Source organism: Choloepus didactylus, chromosome 13 (genome assembly GCF_015220235.1).
Source record: "Choloepus didactylus isolate mChoDid1 chromosome 13, mChoDid1.pri, whole genome shotgun sequence".
Lineage (NCBI taxonomy): Eukaryota > Metazoa > Chordata > Mammalia > Pilosa > Megalonychidae > Choloepus > Choloepus didactylus.
The window spans coordinates 38,729,874-38,749,866 of NC_051319.1; the positions used below are offsets into that span (position 1 = coordinate 38,729,874).

Genomic DNA, 19,993 nt, shown 5'->3' on the forward strand with positions numbered 1-19,993 from the left:
CTGTGACTTTTCAGAATTTTTTTCATTTCACCTAAGTTGTCAAATCTGTTGCCATAAAGTTGTTCACAGAATTTCCTTACAATCTTTTTACTTTCTGGCAACTCATGGAAACGTCTCCTATTTCTTTACTAATTTTCACAATCTATTTGTGGTTTCTAATTTAACACCATTGTAGTCAGACAGCTTTCTTCATATGGTTTCATTCCTTTTAATTTACTAATACTTGTTTTATGGCCTAGCATATAGTCTCTCTTGCAGAATGTTCCATATTTGCTTGGAAAGAATGAGTATTATCCTGTTGTGTGGAGTGTTCTATAGATTTCTGTTAGGTCAAGTTGGTTGGTAATGTTCAAATCTTCTACATCCTTGTAGATTTTGTCTAGTTTTTTTTTTTTTTTAATCAGTTTTTGAGGGTGCTGTATTGAAGACACCAACTATTATTATACAGTTGTCTATTTCTTTGCTCAATTCTGTCAGTTTGAGTTTTATGTATTTTGGGACTCTATTGCTAGCAAAATTTTCATCTATAATAGTTATTTCTTTCTGATTCATCAACACTTTTATCATCACATCTTTGTCGCTGTAAACAATTTTTGAAGTATATTTTAACTTTAGTATAACAACTTCTGATCTTTTCTGATTTCATTTGCACATCTTTTTCAATTCTTTGCATTCAACCCATTAATGTCTGAATCTAAAGTGTGTCTTTCATAGACAGCATATAGCTGAATCATTTTAATGCTTTTTGCCAATCCCTGCCTTGTGATTGCAGTGTTTAATCCTTTAATATTTAATGTAAATCTTGATAAAGGAGTATTGACACCTGCCATTTTCTGCTTGTCGTCTCTATATTGTATGTATTTTTCATTCCTCTGTTTGTATTACTGCTTTTGTTATGTTTTCCTAAAGTACAATTTGAAATCTCTTGCCATTTCTTTTAATATATTTTTAAAATGTATTTTCTTGGTGTTTGCCTCAGAGATTACAAATATCATAATAATTTAAATTAATCTAATTCAGATTTATACTAATCTGATTTCAATAATTCAAAAAGAAAAGCTCTAATATAACTGTATTCCCTCTCCCATACTTAGAATTATTATTCAATACAAAATACATCCTTATGCATTATAAGATCTTAATCATAGTGCTATCATTATGCATCCAGCAATAATCTTTTCAATAGGATAGGAGAATAATATTTACTTATGTTAAGATTACCTTAACCAGTGCTCGTTTTCCTTTGTGTGGGCTTGAGTTCTTTCATACTAGCAATTAAGACTGCTTTTAATATTTCTTGTAAGCACATATACTAGCAACAAAATCTCCCTGTTTTTTTTTTTTTTTTTTATGGGGCTGTCTTAATGTCTCCTTTATTTACGAAGAATATTTTTTACGGATATAGATTCCTAGTTGGCAGGGTTTTTTTTCATTTTTTTTTTCTCTCAGCACTTTGAATATGGTATATTACTGCCTTCTGGCCTATATAGTTTCTGATGAGAAGTTAGCTGTCAATCTTATTGAGGATCACTTATATATGATGAACAGTTTTTCTCTTTTTTTGATTTCAAGATTGCCTCTTTGCCTTTAAACAGACTAGATGGATATATGTATAAATCTTTGAGTAGCTTACTTGAAGTTTGTTGAGCTTATTGGGTAAGGAGATTAATATTTTCACTAAATTTTGTTTTTTTTGTTTGTTTTTTTGCAGAGCTAGCTCATGTTCATCATTCAGTTTTTCACTTACATGCAGTATCATAAAAACATTTTCTGAATCTCAGTTAGTTCTTACATTCTCACACCCATCACATTATTTCTTTTTGTTTGTTTGTTTGTTTAAGTGTTTATTATCTGTATATCCACACGTAGGATGTGGTAAATTGAATTATGTACCTCCCACATTTGCATGTTCTTAATCTTAATCTGCATCATTGTAGGTGTGAACCTATTATTAGTAAGACCTTTTAAACATGTTATTTTTGGTTAAGATATGGCCAACTAAAGCAGAGTGGGCCTGAATCTGGATTGCCGGATGATTTATAAACAGAAAGTGCAAGAAGCAACTAGAAGCTGAAAATCGGTAGAAACCTAGAAGAGGAAGGAGAGGACATGTGACAGGAAAGCCAAAAAGGTCCAAGGATTGCCATCAGCCAGCACCAGAATGCTACAGTTTTGAAGAAATAAAGTCTTGCCAATATCTAGATTTGGGAGTTCTTCTGGCCTCAAAACTGTGATCCAACAAATTCCTGTTCCTTAAGCCACCCCATTGCGTGGTATTTGTGATAACAACTCAGGCAAACTGAGACACATGCCAATTAGAATACAAGTTTCACCCATAAGGAAATTTGTTTGCCCTTTTCTATGCCATGTCTCTTTCACCTAGAGCAATACCTCAATATACATGTGCTCAATACATATTTACCAAATAAATGAATGATTATCTGTTCTACTAACTTCAAATTAAAAGGGGTCCAATTATGTGGTAACAGAGGCAGAGAATACTAGAAGTTCATATGTTCCTCCTTTGGATCCTTAATTTTTTTCTCCATATTGAGTCATCAAATGTTACTAGGTTATAAATGAACCAGATTTCAATAATCAGTTGCTTACAATGATGTTCTACACATAGAGACTGAATACCCAGATAGCAATAATGTTGATTTAATTAACCAAAAACTAACTGATGTAATTTGAATTGACATGATTAAAAATGTGACAATCAATTGGAACCATCAACACCACCAGAAACTGTCTAATATGTAGCCACAATCGTATCTTGAGTATCTGTCGTGGAAGGGCTGCCTCTCATTTTTATTTGCTTTCCATAGCAAATGACCTCACACAACATTTTGAGTTAAGACTACGCACACACTCACTCACTCACACATGCACATACTTACATATTCATACTTCCTTCCATTCCCTTTAACATAACCCCAGACACAACTGCCATTACCACGACACGTGCCCAGAATCATCTGCAACCATATGTCATCCTTTTGCTATGTATGGCTTTAGTTATTGGAAGGTCAAAAGTATAGTCTATTTCAAGAAAATATCCAATTTTCAAACAATAAATAATACATATGGAATCTAGAAGATATAGTATTTTATTCTTTTTAGTTACCCCTAAATATCCTATGTGGCTTTGCCAAGCACTTATTGAATTGGCATCAGGAAATCATTCATCTTAGCCCTCTCTTCTACAAAATTCCCTAAAAATTCAGCTAATAATCATGTCTTAAGTTTCTCATAATGTCTCCAATGAGAATTTTCCGAATTTAGGCATGGTAGAAGACTAGTGAGTGAGTTAACATTCCATCACCCTTCTTATAATACCAGGTAGCTACTCCTATATTGCCCAAGCAGATGGCCAAAACTGACCAACACATGTTATTTGTGGTTTAGTTGAAATGATCTAATTTTCTCTCCTAAAATTTGGATTTTTCTTTTGCATGTGTGATGGTGGTTCTTCATAAAACCTCCCACTGAAGTTTGGTTTGCAAAAGTACTGAGTCAGGTCCTGTTATCAGTTGATTGCAGAAATACTATCAAATGATCATTGTGCTAGGGCAATCATTATAAAACTGTTACATATTGAAGAAATAAGACCCTGATAATTAGGTCATGGGAGACAGGGTCATCCCTGGAAGTATTTGTCATAAATTTTAAATTTGCCTGGGCACTGCTTTCCAAATGTGTTAGCTTTCCAGTATCTATTAAAACACTCATTAAAAACCTATTTAAATTTGCTTGTTTTGCATATCCTCTCTTATCTGTGAGTTCATTTCTTTTCCTTTAACATGAAAGTGTCCTATGTAAAATTTCAAGGGAGCCACATTATTATCCACCAAGGCCCTTGATAGAACCAAAGCAATCACACTAGCATTCTCCCAGCTCATACCCTCAGACACTTTTGAATCCTGTCATCCAAATTGTCGTGGTGCTAACACATTCCCAAGCACTGAGGACTCAGAGGAGCCCAGTGCTTCAATGTATTTATAGAATGCGTTTCATGTAGACAGGCACGGAAGGAGCAGTTTGCATAATCATCTGCCAAAAAGAATCCATCTGTTAGAAGAGTTAAAGCTGGTATCCAACAAGTTCACATTAAAAAACAAAATCTCAATTTTCATTCCATGCACTTCATTTCCTTGAGCCTAATTATCAGTGTGCATATAAATGGGAGAAAATATTTTCCTGGTTACAGTTCAAAATTCTGGTCCTAGCAAGACACAATTCTGGCTGCTCCACAACCCCATTTCTTTTGGGGTTGTACCATGCAGCTGAGAACCTCAGAGCTAGAAATGAGAGGCCAAATTTGTTGCTGCTTAAGTAAAGTTTCACTGCTTGTGGCAAATGTGGTATGTGTGAATAACAGAAATATTGTCTCAGTTCCTTATTGTTAACTAATCCTATATATTTCTTTCACTAGGTCTAGAGCCTCAACTCTTGTCTCTTAAGACTCTTGAAATTTAATAATCGCATTTTAAGAAATTTATGATAAAATTTGATCTGGAGTCTTCTCTCTTCCAATACTGGCACAATGAGGTTTTAATATAAAAGAGGTCTTATACTATTGAAACAGTTTTTGAAATTATGTCTGAAGAGAATGATATTGACTAAATTGTCTCACAATATCTACACCATCATTCAACATTTCTTTTAAATATAAATGGCTTTTCTACTTTAAAATATTATGCTAGTAGTTCAGAAATGAGGAATAAAACAAAGGTAGTATTAAACTCTCAGTGCTAAGCACTCTTTCAACCATGATACACATATTAAATCATTTAATCCTCATAACCCCCATTTTACACATGAGGGAACTGAGGTACAAAGAAATTAAATAAACTTACTGTGGTAGATTAAAGTATGTACCCCAGGAAAAACATCTTTTTAATCTTCCATTCCTGTGGGTGTGAACTCATTGTAAATAGGACCTTTTAAAGATGTTATCTTTACTAAGGGTGTGGCCAACTGAATTAGGATGAGTCTTAATCCTGTTACTGAAAGCCGCATAGGGAAGGTCACCTAGAGAAAACCACCAGGGAGAAATAGAAGCTAGAAGTCAACAGAACCTGGAATAGGAATGAGAAAATATCACCATGCAACAGAAATCCAAGGACTCAAGGATTACCAGCAGCCAGCCACAGAATACTATAGAGTTAGACAGAAAGCATCACCATGCTGATGCTTCAGTTTTTGGACTTCTCCTAGCCTCCAACTGTGAGCCAATAAATACCCATTGTTTAATGCAACCCATTTTTTTGTTATTTGTAAACATAGCTAGGAAACTAAGACACTTACCCATGGTCAAAGAGCTAATAAGAGGTAGAACCTGGATTTAAATCCAAGTAGTTGGGCTCCAGAACCCATGCTCCAAACTACTTTGCTCTATTGCCTCCTATATCATTCCCACTGACCTCTTTCATAATAGCTGTTTCAATGCTGATCTTTGTTGTCCTTGTTATTGCTGTTCTTTCCTTTTTGCTTCTTCTTTGGTCAGCTTTATAGATGCTTTTTTTGTAGCATTTATGTGATAGTCTCCCTCTTTGTAAAATGCTAAGAATTTACTCACATCTTTTTTAGCCTATTAAAATGATCTTAAATCAGCTTTTGACAGTTCTTTGAACTAAGATTTGAAAAGTCTGATGTCAATCAGGAATGTAATGAGAATACTCTTTTATAAAAGAGGCAAAGTAAAAAGGAACATTTACACAAGAAGACATCTTTACAATGAGATTTTGTTCTTAGCTGACTGATAAATTTTAAATTATAAATTATTTCACTTAATACTAAAGAGGTTTTGTACTTTGAAATGTGATTAATTTTATTTTTAATGAAGCACATTCAAAATTAAGTATAACATAATTTTATCATTCAAATATATGAATTACTTCTGTTGAAATAGCTAATTTACAATGGTATATAATTTATTTCATGTTCATACATTTATAAATAATAAAATACCTGCAAAGTGTTTTTATAAGCAATATCAAATTTATACAGATCATAAAAAGGAGGAGACAGAATGGAAGGCAAAATTTTAAGAATCTGAAATAAGTGGTCATAGTTATATAATATTTTATGCCTCCTGTTTTCATGATTGACTAAAATACATCCATGATCCTCTGGGAAATTCCAATTTTAAAGTAGAAAAAAAATATATGTACATTTAATAAAAACCTCAAGAATAATAAATACATTTATATGTATATAAAAATCTTCAATATTCAGATTATTTTTGCATATATTTTTTGCTGTGATGACCAACGAAACAGCTAGGTCCTATATTATTAAGACTGCATTTTGCATTTGTGGGAACTGAGGTTCCAATAAGTTTAATTATAAGTATTATATGTTTTCTATTCAATATTTAATCAACTATTGTTATGTTATATTCCCCCACCAATGTCTGTCAAGGAATAATTGTTGGGTTTATTTATTGTTTCTCTTTTCATTGAAAAAGGGTTTTGTCTATTTTAAAGATAGTAAAATAAGAACTTATCACACTTTTCAAACTTAAATAGAACTGAATAGAAATACACACTGTTGGTTCTGATCTTAATCCATGCTTCATCCACTAAGTCAGTGCTTCTCAAACTTCAATGCACCTACTAATCATCCAGGAATCCTGATTAGAAAAAAAAGCAGAAGATTCTGATTCAGTAATTCTGGGTGGTATCAGATATCTGCCTCTCTAACAAATTCCCAAGTGATGCTGATGCTTCTCTTTCATGCCCCACCATGTAAGAAGCAAGGCTCCAAGGAGTTGTTTAAAATGAGTGTAGCTGAGGGACAAGTTGTTACCATTTAAGATCCTCTTGTGTCCCACAGAAAACTTATGGCTCCCAGAGTATGCTGAGGTATTTTTTTACTCATCTTCTCTTGAGTTGTTTGCATTTTTATTTTTCATCTTAAAAAACTCATATACAGGGACTTTATTGCTAAAGTTCTGTCTGTATGGGCTAACTTGAGTATCTCACCTTTTTTGGGCCACCTCCGCCAGCCCCAGTTACATTCAAGTAAATTAATATGTATTCCTCTCTATTGTTTTTCTAGGCTTATTAAATCATATAAAACATAAATAGAGGTGCAAGTATACTTTTATATTTCTTTCTTTGTGTTACAAAAATGTGATAATATTAATCTACCTTTCTGTATCTTATAGTTTTAACTTAATAGATCAAATGGAAAAACTTTTGAGTACCCATCCTTTTTAATGTCTTATTTTCCATAGTTTGGATATATTATATTTTATTCAGCCTTTCTCTTATAGATTAACATTCATTATTCTTATTTCAGTTTTTGCCACAACACTGTTAGAACAAACATCCTTGTAGTGAGGCTTTCATTTCCATAAAGTATATTTCCAGAGGAATTGTTAAATATTCTTATTTTCATTTTAATGGATTTTGCTATAGAGATTTCCAAGTAGACTGTAACCTTTATATTTCTACTAGCAATGTATGATAGTTCCCTCTTTTTTGTGCCAAAAATAATTGTTGCTAATGAAAAAAATACATTGAAAATATCATACATTATAACATAATATCAATAAACTCTTCATTATATTTTATTCTTAAATTTCTAGAATGTATGGCCATACTATATTATAAATGTTAACTCAGTTGCAAATATTCATCCTAATCAATCATAGATAAATTAATTTTGTTTAAGGTATACTTTGTGATACAGAAGATTTTTTTAAATTATGTTGCCAAACATATGCACCTCTTTTCCCCCTTAGCTTCTGGGTTCCTGGCTAAAGCATCATGGCTAAAAGTTGTTTCCAATCAATTGGATATTCATTTAATCTATTACATCTTATTGTAAATGCTTAACTTTTTACATTTAAATATACATTTACACTTACAATTAATTCATCTGAAATTTACTTTTGTAAATAGTATAAAATAATAGTCTATACTTATTTCATACTATATTAAAGTTGGGTCAACACATTAGAGTTACCAGACAAGCAAGTTAAATCACTGATTAATATAATTAAGAAAAGAGAGGAAAGGGAATAAAAAAAAAAAAAGAAAGAAACTTGGGCACTTGTAAAAGAGAACTGGAATCTAAAAAGGAAAAAAAAAAGAAAAACATTGGAAAGTCTAAATATGAGAAATACAGTAACTGAAATTAAAAATTTAATGAATGGATTTACAAGCAGATTAAACAAACAAGAGAAGAAAAGTGGAGGATAGAAGAGAAAAAAACTCCAGTAAAACACAGAAAAGCACACTTAACTTGTTCTTTTCATATAACTGGAATCACAATGGAAGAAAAGAGAAATAATAGGTGTCAGAAGGAAAGACACCCAAAGAGAAAGCAGCTCATTCCCAATATAGCTGTTGGGATCACCAGCAAAAGTAAGACTCCCTCAGGCTCTGATGGAAAGATGTTTTTATTCACATAGCGTGGAGACAGAACAAGGTCAGCTTCACTAGTGGGTGCCAGTTCCCCATAACCACTGGGTCTCAGTCATGGCGGAAGCAGGGAAATGTTCTATGTGCAGCATGCCTTTCTTGTGTTTGTGTGCCGTAGTGGAGGAGCCCCACTCCTTCCCCACCAGGAACAGAAACACCAAGGGAATCAGCTGGATGCCAGAAGCAGACTATGGTCAACAAATAATTTATTACATATGCTGAGGGCCATAGGAGAAGGAATTTTCTGGCAGTCCCCTTATCTGCTAGGGGATTGTGTTTTACCCCTTCATGACAACACACCTGCTCCTGAGAGCAGGATGCATTTGTGGGTCCCAGGAAAAGGTGGCTGATGAAATATTGGCTGTGAACTTTTCAAATCCCATGCAAGATTCCAGGCCACAGGTTAAAAATGCTCTTTGAAAGCCAAGCAGGATAAACAGAAGGAAAACAACATTGAGATGCATCACAGTAAAACTGCATAACAGAAGAAGAAGAAGAAGAGAAAAGAGACAATGATAAAAATCTTAAGACTGGAAAGAGAAAAAAAATTATTAACTTCAAAGGGACAGCTATATAACTTCAAAGGGATAACTTCAAATGAAAGCTGACTGCTCATCAAAAATAATAAGACTCAAATAATAATGATATAACATCATCTTCAAATGCTGAAGGGGAAAAGAATGTACCAATGTAGAATTCTATATCCAGTGAAAATATCCATCTGAATTATATGCACAGTAAGAATACCTTTAGATTAGAGAAATCAGCATTAGAGATCTACACAAACTAGAAATTAAAGAATACACACACAGACATTTATACATAACTTTTTTCAAGCACAAGAAAAATAATATCTCACAAATAGAATCATAGCAATGCAAGTTGAGATGAAAAGCAAAAGAGAGGATGAAGGACAGGTAAATTTAAATAAACAGCAATAGTGAAAAACAATAAAAACATTATATTGTGGTTTTTTAAATGTTTTTAAAATTGAAAGGATTTTTCAAAATAAGAGGATTATGTAAACGAACTTCAAGCATCATAATGGGCTTACATTGATTGAAAAAAATTTTTACATCTTACATATGTTAGATAATAATAGTGAAGGCTAAAAGCTTTGATCTCTAAGGTAATCACTAAGAGTATATCAGGAAAATGTATAACCAAGCAACTAACAGGAAAATGGAATTTTTTTTTTAATTATAAGTTACACAAAAGAAGACCAAAAGAAGAAAACAGGAACAAAAAGAAATGGGAGAAATTGAAAGCATATGGTGAGATGGAAAATGTAAACCCAAATATATCACTATTTGCAGTAAATATAAATGAACTAAACAATAAAACACAAAAAGGGTTGATGACTTTGACTCTTGTTAGCAGTGAATAAAAAGGGGTCTGAGAAGTACAGGACACAGTCACCCACTGCGAGCTGTAGCCTTTAAGTTTCCAGCCTGGGGAAATCCACTGTACTGGGTATGGCCAGACATGGATCCAGTGTGCAAAGTACAGAAAAGGGATCCTTCTGAGCACAGTGCCAAAGCGGATGTGAGAACAGAAGTCTGCCCTCTGTCTCCATTGCCCCTAACACCCAGCAACCCAGAGCCCATATGGCAGGTCCACTTGCTACCAGAATAGATCTCTAGCTCCTGTACAACCACCACCACCATCACAGAGCCTCCCTCCAGGGTCCTGCAGAATGGAGGAGGCAAGTTGGAGAAGTCTCCCCTGCACTTGGAAGAAAGGAAACAAAATGAAAAGATGATATATAAGACCCAAGATAGCGGGATAAGGAAGGCCCAAGGTCCAAGTGTGAGTGGGTCTGGAGAAACATCCTTATGTCTCTGCTACACTTGGAAGCCTTGTATGGAATCACACTGCTTCCCACCTAGATCTCTGGGTATTTTCTACTACTTCATGAGTTTCCTGGGCGTAACAGCAGGAGCCCATTGCCTGTGGGGTCATGGAACTTATAAACTCTGGCTGCTGTTTGGATCTTCCTCATCATTGCCAACACAATGGCATTCCAGAATGATATTTATGAATGGGCCCAAGACCACAAGTTTTCAGAAACATGCTTATCCTCATAATTCCCAATGTGACTTTTTCTTCTCTCATGTGCATTGGCTGCTTGTGCACATCCAGCTGTCAAAGAGAAGGACAGTTTTCTAGACTTGTTTGACCTAAAAACTGAAAATATGGTGATGTTCCAGAGGAGATGCTTCAAAGTCACTGTCCTGTTGATGAGCTTCATTCTGCCCATGATGGTGCCCTGTTATTTCTGGGGTAAATCTTTTAAACCCAGTTTGTTCATTGCCACTTTACTGCATTATGTCATACTGCCCAATGTCACCTGGCTAGTGAACAGTGCCACCCACTTCTAGGGATATCACTCTTACAAGAAGAACATTTGCTCCCAAGAGAATATCCAGGTTTCCCTGGGAGCTGTGGGTGAGGCCTTCCACAACTACCACCACTCCTTTCCTATGACCACTCCACCAGTGAGTTGTGCTGGCACCTCAACTTCACCACATTCTTCATCGGCTGCATGGTTGCCATCGGTCTGGCTTATGACCTGAGGAAAGTGTCCAAGGCCTCTATCCTGGCCAGGATTAAAAGAACTGGAGACAGAAGCTAAAGAGTGGCTGAGTTTGGGGTCCCTCAGGTTCCTTTGCCATCAGTCAGCTAGTCAGAGATTTAATGTTCTATTAACAACTGAATAGTGCTATCAGAATGCTAAGGATGAAGGTAACCCTTTCCAGTACAGTCTTCCTTTAAAATGTGAAAGTAAAGAAAGCCAACAACTCTAATTTTATGATGCTAAGCTGATATTTCTTCTCTCATCTTCTCTCTCTTCTGGTCCCTTTGTCCGTCTCTTTGTTTTGTTTGTCACCTTTCTTTCTCTTCCCCTTCATTGCCTCCCAGGCAAGAAGCTGGTCTGTCATTAAAGGGTGTCCAGCTCCCAAGGCCTGGTTAAACGTTCTATAGTATAACACTAGGGGTCTTTGCTCCAGATAATGCCCTTTCCTTGAGCTGTCTTGAGCTTCAGGGTAGATAGCTCAGGCTAGAAATAAATATTCTGGGAAGGTCCTTGTTGAATATCTTCAGCCCACACTTCTTCTGGTTGGAATGGAAAATAATTTTATTTGGCACATGGCTTTTCTAAAACAGCAAGATTGTCTGGGGAGAAAGCATGCATGGTATTGTTGACAAGTAAGGATGGGGGTGGGGTGGGAAACAAGGCAAGGGTGCCATAATTGGACAAATTGCTGCCTGCTTAGTGAGGATTGCAAGCCACATCACTTGGCATGCTTTCTTTCTTTTCTGACTGAATGTGGGATGGCCATGGAGCTTGGCAATGCTAAAACATAAAAGCAGGTTTTAAGGTTTAAGCTGGGGATAAAGTAGAAGTTTAGTTTACAGTAAAAGTAGTCTCTGTTGGGGAAGGATTTTTTTTCTCCCCCTTAAGCAGCAGGGAGATTTCTTATTTCATGTAACAAGAGGTCTTGAAGTTTGTTGCCTCCATAATTAGTGAATCCAGCAGCTCATGGAATCATCAAAGTTCCTTCATGTTGCTACTCTGCCATCTTCAGGATCTTGATTAGCTACCCTCATAGTTTCAGGATGTCTACAATATTTCCAGATAACCAAAAAAGGAATGATTTTAGGAAAAAAAATGATTTTTGCTTAGAATATTAAAGTAATTCACTTAACTTTACAAAGGAAGGTCTTTGGGAACACATTGCAAGGAGATGCAGATGGTTACTAAGTTATTGGGTGCCCTAATTTGAAATATGGTCATACAAACAAGTTAGATGTTAGTTTCATTCCTTAATTCCAATTTCTCCTTGTGATGCATATAAACTAGAAGGCTTCTCTCCAGTGTTACACCCTTTCATTCATTCCTTGCTATGTTAACATCTAGCTTAGGGTATAGGACTGCCCTACAGGGTGAGGTAGGAATCTCTTAACTACCCAGATTCTTGAATTCTGGCTCTTCCCTTTCCATCTCTTCTCTCACTGGTTCTATCTCCTCCATGACAATTTCTTCTTTCTCTGGATAGGCTATTTATTTATTCATAAAGACACAATGATGGCTATTGCTGACCAGGAATCTCCTACTTCCTTCAGACTGAAACCATTGTTTCTTTTTATAAAGTAGCTAACTTCCACTTTCATTTGGCCTCCAGGGTCACCCCCTCTATCCTCCTGGGTTCCTCTGCCACACTGATGACTTAAGACAAGGCTGGCAAATCTTACTAGAAATATCCCTAGCTCAGAGAGGCACAATCAAGCCAAATGCTTATGTTGTGCCAATGAACCAGCCACAGAGGACAAGAGGGTTTGTTTTCAGTCTCTTTTATCTGGGTCAGAGCCAGAGAACATGTTGGATACCCAGTGAGCCTGCCCCCAGCCTGAATCTGTACACCTAGCTGACAGTGCAATGCTTGCAGAAGTAGGGAAGAGCTTGTCCTCCCTGGGACACATAAGCAAAGGCAAGTTCCAAAGTGCCTCACTTAGAAAAGAGGCCTCATTCCCTGGAGCCAAGGTTTGCTGCAAAGCTTTGGCTGGGAATTGGGATCTGAAATGCCATGAAATTTTCTGAATAGAGTCTCCATTATGCCAACTAACCGGCATTGCCCACAACACAGCCTAGGGAAAACAGCAGAATAGAAAAACAAAGCAAAACAGTGCTTTGAGAACACTAGAACACTCCTGTCCCTCTGTCTCAGTCATCAATGCAGAAAGAAGCTTGGATTTACTCTATTAAGATTGAAATTGTACAATACCAAAGATTCTGTCTGGTGCTGAGCCCCAGTGGTGGAAGAGAGGACTGCCTTTCTTCCTGTGTTAATTGAATAAATAGAGACTATGGGAGTCAGCCTGAACTTAAGGCATCATTGTCTTTTTGAGCTGTTCACCTCAGTAGGAAAGAATTGAAGGGAAGAACCCTATAGTTTAGATCTCCTGACTTGTGTATACCTACTGCTTGGAAGTGTCTTTTGGGTAGTTTTATTTCCACAGGTCTTCAGATGCTTGCTTTATAATATATGAACGATAAAAACAACTTTCTCTTCTTTCTATTCCAATCATGTTCTATGGATCTGATCCATACCATGGCCTTATACAAGGCTGGGTGGAGTTCCTCAGGTTGAAGGCCCCAGAGTGTAGGGGAGTGCATATTCTGAGCAAGGAACAATACTTTCAAGATTCTAAAGCTCAGTTGAAGTGGCACATTTATGATCCAGAAACTCAGATCTGATAAAGAGTCTGAATTTCTAACAGTCCTTGGTTGTGGGTATGCTGACAACTTATTTGGGTGCCTTACATCTTTTCTAATCAGTGTTGCCTATAAGCCTGCCCTCCTCTTCCTCTAGGTTGCTCCCCCGTGGAGTACCTTTGCACCTGAGAGCCTACAGAAGTGGCTGGTAGTAAAGGGGGCCTGGCTGGAGAATGATCAGTACAGCTATTTGCAGAATTCCCTTCTAAGGTTCATTTCGGAAACTTTTCTTAGGGCTATTTTTATTAAGTGTCCACATTCAATAGATGCAATAGATGGTGGAAGTAATTTGAATGTATTAGATTCATAACTTTTTAGATTAAAAGATGGTTGTAGCACGTAAAATGGAAAATTTCTTTCTTGGTTTGCTAATATCCTGAGTGTATTCTCTATAAGTATAACTCAAATATTTAGGGTAGAAGGTAGAACAAAGGAAGGTGGCAATGCTATGATGATGACTTAGACCAGGGCCTCTCCTATCACTGTCCGCTGACTTTCTCTGTGACCCTGGGCAAGTCACTTAATCATATAACTATGTGCCTTGATTTTCCTTCTGCTAAAATGGGGCTAATAATGCTGACCTACCTCAAAAGGTAGTTTTGAGGTGTGACATACTTTTTTAAAGCATTTTGGAATCCTTTAGCAGAGGAATTCTGTCAAGTCCTAAGGATTTTTGTAGGAGTAGTGTCCACTATGAACTTGATGTTTGCATGGCCTGCATAGTATTATCAGCAAATTCTCTCAAAATGATTGAATGAATCCACTGGATAAGTGCTAGCCAGATCAAGTATGAGAATGCATAAACTCATTGTTATGGGAACATACACGGTATATCTTTTCCTCTTTATATGGGATAGCAGTTATTTTTGACCTAAGTATAGTTTTGGAATAATTTCTATTAACATCAACTCTGAAGCTGGTTGCACTGATCTGAGATTGTGTTTGTTCATAAGCAAAGTAAAGAGAATTGGGGGAAAAAATGGGTTGATGTAGCCATACTAATATAAAAGTAAATTTTAAGATAAGCAGTTCTAAAGTAAAAGAAATGATATGACATGGAGAAACAAGTTAATATGCAAAGAGTTATACAAATTGTTATTTTTAACCAATAGCTTAAAAGAAAATTGGAGAAAAAATGAGAACAGTTAAAGCCATAGACAAAGTTATAAAATATACAGCATAGCATTTAGTATAAATGTAGAATATTTGAATAGCATGAATAACATACTTGAAAAAACTTGGAAAAATTGGGCATACGTGGTTCAAAAAGCAAGAAGCGGTAAATTTAACAGAATTTGATTCAGACTTGCTATGATTTATGGCCACATTAGAAGTAAACTTCATATCAAAATTCCTAAATATTTAGCAATTAAACAGTACATTTCTAAATAATCCACTGGTAAAAGAAGAAATTACTATAGAAATTGGCAGATTCTTTGAACTTAATAACAAATATATGACTTACACAAAAGTTGGGGGGTGCAGTCAAAGCCATGGTTCCAGGGAACTTATAGCCTTAAAATGCATATTTCAAAAAAAACGGAGGCTGAATAATTGTTTAGGCAGTTCAAGAGGTTAGAAAATAGGTAGCAAATAAAACCAAATGAAGAAGAAGAAAAAAAAAAAACTATAACAGCAGATACGAATGAAATTTTAATAATGCAGAAAAGAGAAAATCAACAAAGTCAAAGGTTGTTTATTTTAAATAATAAAAAAAATTGATAAAGCCATAAGAAAACAGACATATCTGAGAGAGGAAGGAAGATTGGGAAAGAACAGATGAATGGATAAATAAAATGTGGCATAAATGTACAATGGAATATTATGCAACCATTAAAAGGAATGAAGTTCTGATACATCTTACGACCTGGATGATCCTTGAAGACATCATGTCATGTGAAATAAACCAGACACAAAAAGACAAATATTTTATGACCTCATTTATATAAAATAATTAGAATAGGTACATTAATAGAATCAGAAAGTAAATACAGTTAACCAGGGCCCAGGGTAGGGGTATGAGATGGGCATTTCATGCTTAATGGGTACAGAGTTTCTGTTTTGGGGTGGAAAAATTTTGGTAGTCAATGGTGGTGGTGGTAGGAAAACATTGTGAATATAATTAACACCACTGGATTGTATATTTGAAAGAGATTAAAAGGGGAAAATTTTAATTGTGTATATTTTACTAGAATAAAAATTTTAAAAGCCCATAGAACCATACAACACAAATAATGAAGCTTAATATTAATTATGAACTATAATTAATAGTGTAATTATAATAGTATAGTTTCATCAATTATAACAATGTTACCACACTAATGCCAAATGTTAATAATAAGGAAAACTGTGTGTGTGAGCTGGGGTATATGGAACTCTGTACTTTCTACACGAGTTTTCAGTAAAACTACAACTGCTTTAATAAAAAAAAAATCTTTGTAATAATTTTGAAAATTTAGTTGAAATGGTTATATTTCATTGAAAAATGGAACTTAAAACAACAAAATTACCAAAAACAGGCAGAAAACAATGAAAAATTTAAATATTTAAATATCTCTTAGTGATTTTTTTAATGTTTTCTCCAGTACTTTCACCCTATTTATATTTTAGCTACAATTTTATAGAGATATATTCACAGAACATACGATTATCCACAGTGTACAATCAGTTGTTCACGGTATCATCATATATTTGTGCATTTATCACCACAGTCAGCACTTGAACATATTGATTACTATGAAAAAGTGGTTTTTTTTGGTGAATACAAAAAAGAGAATAAAAAGAAAAATAAAACATCATACAATACAATATATTAGTAAGGACAGAAAACAACACCACTACCAAGAATCCCATATCCCTCCCTTATATCCCCCTCTCATACATATTTAACTTTGGTATATTGCCTTTGTTACATTTAATGGAAGCATATTACAATGTTACTGATGAACATAGACTCCAGTTTGCTTTATGTTTTTTATTTCCCCAAATACCATCCCTTTTTCAACACTCTGCATGGTTGACATTCCTTTGTTCTCCCACATGTGAGAACATTTTTATATTTGTACATATAGTAACCGTCATTGGTCACCCCAGTTTATGCCAAGTTATACAGCCCCAGTCTTCATCATCTATCTTTACCTCTGGTGTCATACATTCCCCTATCCCACCTCTTTCAACTTGACTTACAGACATCTTTGTTCAGTGGACTTAAAATATTGTGCTTCCATCACACAGTATTTTGCTAACTTTTTCTGGATCTATACAATCAATTCTGTTGAACATTCTGTAGTCCTTCAGCATCAAATGCCCAATCTCTACCCTCTTTCTATCTCCTGCTAGCCTGTATTGTCAGGTTTTAACTCTCAACATTTGCTTATTAGTGTTATTTCATATTAGTGAGACCATACAGTATTTGTCCTTTTGTTTCTGGCAGACTTCATCAACATAATGTCCTCAAGGTTCACCCATGTTATTTTATGTTCCATGTCTTTGTTCTGTCTTACAGCTGCATAATATTCCATCAAGTGTGTATACCACAGTTTGTTTATCCACTCATCCATTGATGGACATCTGGGCTGCTTCCATCTCTTGGCAATCATAAACAATGCTGCAATAAACATCGGTTTACAAATGTCTGTTTGTGTCTTAAGTTTCAGTTGCTCTGAGTATACACCTAGCAATGGAATAGCTGGGTCATATGGCAGATCTATACTTAGCTTCCTGAGAAAGCTCCACACTGTCTTCCAGAGTGGTTGTACCATATCTTAATGATTTTTAATTCATAATTGAAAACCTTTGCCCCCCAAAATACACAGGCCCCAGGTGACTTCACTCATGAGTTACTCCAAACAGAAATACATTACACTAACCTATTAAAAAATCTTTCAAATAGTAGTCAAAGAAGGAAAGGGCTCTCCCTATTTTATGGAACCAGCATAACTGATACCAAAATTTTATTAGAAAATTTACAAGGCAATCTCTCATTAACAGAATCACAAAAATTTGAAACAAAGTATTAACAAATCAGCAATATACAAAAATAACAAAACATCATAACAAAGAAGAGTATTTTCCAGGCTTGAAAGTTCTCTAAACATTAGAAAATCAATCAGTGTAACTTACCACACAGTAATTTCATACAGGAAAAAGATTTGACAAAATTTTTCCATATTCATAATTAAAAAAAAAAACTATTAGTCATCTTAAAAAGGGGGACTTCCTTCAAATAAAAAGGATATCTAAATGTATATAAACAGCATTATGATTACTGGTGACATATTGAATAATTAGCATTTGAATTAGGAAACAAAACAAAATTTTCTCCTATAATGACTTCTCTTTATCAATGAATTAGAATCTTAGCCAGAGCAATTAAGAAAAGAAAGAAATGAAAGATATAAAAATTGGAAAGGAAGAATTGAAACTCCAGTTATTTTGGTTACATGTTTGCATACATACAATATCCAAAGTAATGTACAAGTAAGTATTAGGGAAGATTGGATTTCTGGACTGGTGGCATGAGGACCTCCATAAAACCACTTTTTCATAAAAGTAATGAAGACATTGGCAAAAATTGTCAAAATCAACTTTTTCAGAACTCTGGAAATAAACCAAAAACTTGCAACAATCTGAGGAGCATTTATTTATTAAAAACTGCTGAACCCCTGTAAAAATAGCAAGGATTATGGAATTGTAACTTAATACTTCATGTGCCTCTCTTGGTTGGTCACTGTGTAAATGAGCAGTCTTACAACTACAGCAAGGGGAAGATCAGATATAGCTCCTCAGAAAATCCCACCCCTATAATACTGTTATTATTTGACCTGTCTTCTAGCTACTTGGAAAAGCCCCAATATTAAGGCATTGTTATTTTTTTAAATCTGACTCAGTGTTTACTCCATACACAGGTATTTTTTGAAAATAATTAACAACAGTTGCCTAACACTGCAGCATTCTAAGGCTGTGATATTAGTTAGGCCAAACAAGACCTGGATAAAAATTTAAAAGGAATATGTGGGAAAAAGATGTCTTTAGAAGGCTTTGAAAAGCTTTGACATATTCTGGGGGAATCTAGTAGGCTGTGCACATCTGTAGGGCTCTGTGCATAGCCATAAGAGACCAGAGTGGTCCCCAATCTCTCACATGTGGCTGAAATTGAAGCTCTGTGCAACCAGAAAATGAAGGACAAATCAGAGATGTAAATAATCTGAGGCTGAAGGCATGCCCCAGCACATATACAGAGCACCTTGGCAAGGGTGGAAGACCTAATGGTTAAAGGGATGTAAGGAAATGACACCTTAGACCAATCAATTAAGATATCCAAGCAAAGATTACAGTGACTGCACATTGCATAAAATACATATTTTACAGAATTATTCCAGCAATGTCACTAGACAAATAAACAGCAACAGTAACAACAAGAGTATCAACAATAAAAACTCTGTGGTTGGGGGTAGCCTGAGTGCCAAAGTTGCTATATTATGTTAATTAAAATTTCAATTTTTAAACAAAAGATTATGATACACGCCAAGAAATAGGAAAGAATGATTGTTCTGATTTGCTAGAGCTGCTATTATGCAAAGCACCAGAAATGGATTAGCTTTTATAAATGGGATTTATTAGGTTACAAATTTGCAGTTCTAAGGCCATAAAAGTCCCCATACTACGCACCAATAAGAGGATATCTTCACTGAAGAAGGCTGATGGTGTCTGTAACTCCTCTGTCAGCTGGGAAGCCATGTGGCTGGCATCTGCTGGTCCTTTGCTCCTGGGTTGTGTTTCAAAATGGCTTTCTCTGAAATGTTTCTGGGCTTGTCTTCACACCTCTCAGCTCCTGTGCATCCTTACTTCTTTCTCCCAGGGCTTTTCTCTCTAAGCATATGGGGGTCCTCTCTTAGTTTCTCCAGGGCAAATTCTGGGCTTCATCTCTTAGCTTAGCATCTCCAAATGTCCTCCTGTCTGCATCTCCAAGCATCTTCATGTGTCAACATCTGTATCAGCTCTTGAGCTCTCTTAAGTAGTCCAGTGTACTACTCAAGACACACCCTGAATGGGCAGGGCCACACCTCCATGGAAATAATTCTAACAAAGTTATCACCCACATTTGAATGGGTCACATCTCCATGGAAGCATTCAATCAAAAGGTTTCACCCTAATCAAGACTAATAAGTCTGCCCTCACAAAATTTCCTTAAGGAACATGACTTTTCTGGGGGTTGTAATATATCCAACTGGCACAATGATCCATACATATGAATAAAGCAGCCAATATAAATGGTTCC

General features: G+C 35.4%; 1 pseudogene; it reads left to right on the top strand.

The window, feature by feature from the left end:
* The first annotated feature begins 9,920 nt into the window (after nucleotides 1-9,920).
* On the top strand, nucleotides 9,921-11,070 carry LOC119507672 (annotated as a pseudogene).
* Nucleotides 11,071-19,993: the final 8,923 nt, after the last annotated feature.